This window comes from Scyliorhinus torazame, chromosome 23 (genome assembly GCF_047496885.1).
Source record: "Scyliorhinus torazame isolate Kashiwa2021f chromosome 23, sScyTor2.1, whole genome shotgun sequence".
Lineage (NCBI taxonomy): Eukaryota > Metazoa > Chordata > Chondrichthyes > Carcharhiniformes > Scyliorhinidae > Scyliorhinus > Scyliorhinus torazame.
This window is the reverse complement of record NC_092729.1, coordinates 87,217,988-87,223,014: the sequence shown is the minus strand read 5'-3', so window position 1 is coordinate 87,223,014 and position 5,027 is coordinate 87,217,988.

The following is a 5,027-nucleotide window of genomic DNA, read 5'->3' as shown; positions in this document are numbered from 1 at the left end:
GCGAATGGGGGGGGAGAGCGAGTGGGGGGAGAGCGAGTGGGGGGAGCGCGAGTGGGGGGGAGCACGAGTGAGGGGGGAGAGCGAGTGGGGGGAGAGCGAGTGGGGGGGAGAGCGAGTGGGGGGAGAGCGAGTGGGGGGAGAGCGAGTGGGGGGGAGAGCGAGTGGGGGGGAGAGCGAGTGGGGGGGGAGAGCGAGTGGGGGGGGAGAGCGAGTGGGGGGGGGAGAGCGAGTGTGGGGAGAGAGCGAGTGGGGGAGGAGAGCGAGTGGGGGAGAGAGAGCGAGTGGGGGAGAGAGCGAGTGGGGGAGAGAGCGAGTGGGGGAGAGAGCGAGTGGGGGGGAGAGCGAGGGGGGGGGAGAGAGAGCGAGTTGGGGGGGAGTTCGAGTTGGGGGGGAGCACGAATGGGAGGGGAGAGCGAGTGGTGGGGAGATCGAGTGGGGGAGAGAGCGAATGGGGGGAGATAGCGAATGGGGGGGGAGAGCGAGTGGGGGGGGAGAGCGAGTGGGGGGGGGGAGTGCGAGTGGGGGGAGAGCGAGTGGGGGGAGAGCGAGTGCGGGGGGAGAGCGAGTGGGGGGGGGAGAGCGAGTGGGGGGGAGAGCGAGTGAGGGAGGAGAGCGAGTGGGGGAGAGAGCGAGTGGGGGGGATAGCGAGTGGGGGGGAGAGCGAGTGGGGGGGAGAGCGAGTGGGGGGAGAGCGAGTGGGGGGGAGAGCGAGTGGGGGGGAGAGCGAGTGGGGGGAGAGCGAGTGGGGGGAGAGCGAGTGGGGGGGAGAGCGAGTGGGGGGAGAGCGAGTGGGGGGGAAGAGCGAGTGGGGGGGGAGAGCGAGTGGGGGGGAGAGCGAGTGGGGGAGGAGAGCGAGTGGGGGAGAGAGCGAGTGGGGGGGAGAGCGAGGGGGGGGGAGAGAGAGCGAGTTGGGGGGGGAGTTTGAGTTGGGGGGGAGCACGAATGGGGGGGGAGAGCGAGTGGTGGGGAGATCGAGTGGGGGAGAGAGCGAATGGGGGGAGAGAGCGAATGGGGGGGGAGAGCGAGTGGGGGGGGAGAGTGAATGGGGGGGGAGAGCGAGTGGGGGGGAGAGCGAGTGGGGGGAGAGCGAGTGGGGGAGAGCGAGTGTGGGAGAGCGCGAGTGGGGGGAGAGCGCGAGTGGGGGGAGAGAGCGAATGGGGGGGAGAGCGAGTGGGGGGGGAGAGCGAGTGGGGGGGAGAGCGAGTGGGGGGGAGAGCGAGTGGGGGGGGAGAGCGAGTGGGGGGGAGAGCGAGTGGGGGGGAGAGCGAGTGGGGGGGAGAGCGAGTGGGGGGGGAGAGCGAGTGGGGGGGGAGAGCGAGTGGGGGAGGAGAGCGAGTGGGGGAGAGAGCGAGGGGGGGAGAGAGAGCGAGTTGGGGGGGGGAGTTCGAGTTGGGGGGAGCACAAATGGGGGGGGGAGAGCGAGTGGTGGGGAGATCGAGTGGGGGGAGAGAGCGAATGGGGGGAGAGAGCGAATGGGGGGGGGGAGCGAGTGGTGGGGAGATCGAGTGGGGGAGAGAGCGAATGGGGGGAGAGAGCGAGTGGGGGAGAGAGCAAATGGGGGGAGAGAGCGAATGGGGGGGGGAGCGAGTGGTGGGGAGATCGAGTGGGGGAGAGAGCGAATGGGGGGAGAGAGCGAATGGGGGGGGGAGAGCGAATGGGGGGGGAGAGCGAGTGGGGGGGAGAGCGAGTGGGGGGAGAGCGAGTGGGGGGAGAGCGAGTGGGGGGAGAGCGAGTGTGGGGGGAGAGCGAGTGGGGGGGGAGAGCGAGTGGGGGGGGAGAGCGAGTGGGGGGGAGAGCGAGTGGGGGGGAGAGCGAGTGGGGGGGGGAGAGCGAGTGGGGGGGAGAGCGAGTGGGGCAGGAGAGCGAGTGGGGGGAGAGAGCGAGTGGGGGGAGAGTGAGTGGGGAGGAGAGCGAGTGGGGGGGAGCGAGCGGGGGGGAGGCGAGTGGGGGGGGAGAGCGAGCGGGGGGGGAGAGAGAGCGAGCGGGGGGGGGAGAGAGCGAGTGGGGGGGAGCGCGAGTTCGGGGGAGAGCGAGTTGGGGGGCGGAGTGCGAATGGGGGGGGAGAGCGAGTGGAGCGGAGTGCGAGTGGGGGGGGCGAGCGAGTGGGGGGAGAGCGAGTGGGGGGGAGAACGAGTGGAGGGGGAAGAGTGAGTTGGGGGGGAAGCGAGTGGGGGGGAGAGCGAGTTCGGCTGGAGAGCGAGTTGGGGGGGAGAGCGAGTTGGGGGGGAGAACGAGTTGGGGGAGAGAACGAGTGGGGGGGAGTGAGTGGGGGGAGAGCGAGTGTGGGAGCGAGCGAGTGGGGGGAGAGCGAGTGGGGGGAGAGCGAGTGGGGGGAGAGAGCGAGTGGGGGGAGAGCGAGTGGGGGGAGAGCGAGTGGGGGGCAGAGCGAGTGGGGGGCAGAGCGAGTGGGGGGCAGAGCGAGTGGGGGGCAGAGCGAGTGGGGGGCAGAGCGAGTGGGGGGCAGAGCGAGTGGGGGGCAGAGCAAGTGGGGGGCAGAGCGAGTGGGGGGCAGAGCGAGTGGGGGGCAGAGCGAGTGGGGGGCAGAGCGAGTGGGGGGGAGCGAGTGGGGGAAGAGTGAGTGGGGGGTAAAGCAAGTGGGGGGGAGAGCGAGTGGGGGGGAGAGCGAGTGGGGGGGAGAGCGAGTGGGGGGGAGAGCGAGCGGGGGGAGAGAGCGAGTGGGGGGAGCGCGAGTTCGGGGGAGAGCGAGTTGGGGGTGAGAGCGAATTGGGGGGGGAGAGCTTGTTGGGGGGGAGAGCGAGTTGGGGGGGGAGCGCGAATGGGGGGGGAGAGCGAGTGGGTGGGAGAGCGAGTGGGGGGGGGGAGAGCGAATGGGGGGAGAGCGAGTGGGGGGGAGAGCGAGTGGGGGTGAGAGCGAGTGGGGGGGGAAGAGGGAGTGGGGGGAGAGAGAGTTGGGGAGGAGAGCGAGTGGGGGGAGAGAGCGAGTTGGGGAGGAGAGCGAGTTGGGGAGGAGAGCGAGTTGGGGAGGAGAGCGAGTGGGGGAGAGAGCGAGTGGGGGAGGGAGCGAGTGGGGGAGAGAGCGAGTGGGGCAGAGAGCGAGTGGGGGGGGGAGCGAGTGGGGGGGGAGAGCGAGTGGGGGAGAGAGCGAGTGGGGGAGTGAGCGAGTGCGGGGGGAGAAGAGCGAGTGGGGGGGAGCGCGAGTGGGGTCGGACATCACGAGTGAGGGGGGAGAGCGAGTGGGGGGGGAGCGAGTGGGGGGGAGAGCGAGCGGGGGGGGAGAGAGCGAGTGGGGGTGAGAGAGCGAGCGGGGGGGGGAGAGAGCGAGTGGGGGGGAGCGCAAGTTCGGGGGAGAGCGAGTTGGGGGGGAGCGCGAATGGGGGGGAGAACGAGTGGGGGGGAGAGCGAGTGGGGGGGAGAGCGAGTGGGGGGGAGAGCGAGTGGGGGGGAGCGAGTGGGGGGGAGAGCGAGTGGGGGGAGAGTGAGTGGGGAGGAGAGCGAGTGGGGGGGAGCGAGCGGGGGGGGAGCGAGTGGGGGGGGGAGAGCGAGCGGGGGGGGAGAGAGAGCGAGCGGGGGGTGAGAGAGCGAGTGGGGGGGGAGCGCGAGTTCGGGGGAGAGCGAGTTGGGGGGGGGAGCGCGAATGGGGGGGGAGAGCGAGTGGGGGGTGAGAGCGAGTGGGGGAGGAGAGCGAGTGGGGGAGACAGCGAGTGGGGGGGAGCCAGTGGGGGGGGGGGGGAGAGCGAGCAGGGGGAGAGAGCGAGCGGGGGGGGGAGAGCGCGAGTGGGGGGGAGCGCGAGTTCGGGGGAGAGCGAGTGGGGGAGGGAGAGCCAGTTGGGGGGGGGGAAAGCGAATGGGGGGGAGAGCGAGTGGGGGGAGAGCGAGTGGGGGGAGCGCGAGTGGGGGGGAGCGCGAGTGAGGGGGGAGAGCGAATGGGGGGGGAGAGCGAGTGGGGGGGAGAGCGAGTGGGGGGAGCGCGAGTGGGGGGGAGCACGAGTGAGGGGGGAGAGCGAGTGGGGGGAGAGCGAGTGGGGGGGGAGAGCGAGTGGGGGGAGAGCGAGTGGGGGGAGAGCGAGTGGGGGGGAGAGCGAGTGGGGGGGGGAGAGCGAGTGGGGGGGGGGAGAGCGAGTGTGGGGAGAGAGCGAGTGGGGGAGGAGAGCGAGTGGGGGAGAGAGCGAGTGGGGGAGAGAGCGAGTGGGGGAGAGAGCGAGTGGGGGAGAGAGCGAGTGGGGGGGAGAGCGAGGGGGGGGGAGAGAGAGCGAGTTGGGGGGGAGTTCGAGTTGGGGGGGAGCACGAATGGGAGGGGAGAGCGAGTGGTGGGGAGATCGAGTGGGGGGAGAGAGCGAATGGGGGGAGATAGCGAATGGGGGGGGAGAGCGAGTGGGGGGGAGAGCGAGTGGGGGGGGGGAGTGCGAGTGGGGGGGGAGAGCGAGTGGGGGGGAGAGCGAGTGCGGGGGGGAGAGCGAGTGGGGGGGGGAGAGCGAGTGGGGGGGAGAGCGAGTGAGGAGGAGAGCGAGTGGGGGAGAGAGCGAGTGGGGGGGATAGCGAGTGGGGGGGAGAGCGAGTGGGGGGGAGAGCGAGTGGGGGGAGAGCGAGTGGGGGGAGAGCGAGTGGGGGGGGAGAGCGAGTGGGGGGAGAGCGAGTGGGGGGAGAGCGAGTGGGGGGAGAGCGAGTGGGGGGAGAGCGAGTGGGGGGGAAGAGCGAGTGGGGGGGGAGAGCGAGTGGGGGGGGAGAGCGAGTGGGGGAGGAGAGCGAGTGGGGGAGAGAGCGAGTGGGGGGGAGAGCGAGGGGGGGGAGAGAGAGCGAGTTGGGGGGGGGAGTTTGAGTTGGGGGGGAGCACGAATGGGGGGGGAGAGCGAGTGGTGGGGAGATCGAGTGGGGGAGAGAGCGAATGGGGGGAGAGAGCGAATGGGGGGGGGAGAGCGAGTGGGGGGGGAGAGTGAATGGGGGGGGAGAGCGAGTGGGGGGGAGAGCGAGTGGGGGGGGAGAGCGAGTGGGGGAGAGCGAGTGTGGGAGAGCGCGAGTGGGGGGGAGAGCGCGAGTGGGGGGAGAGAGCGAATGGGGGGGAGAGCGAG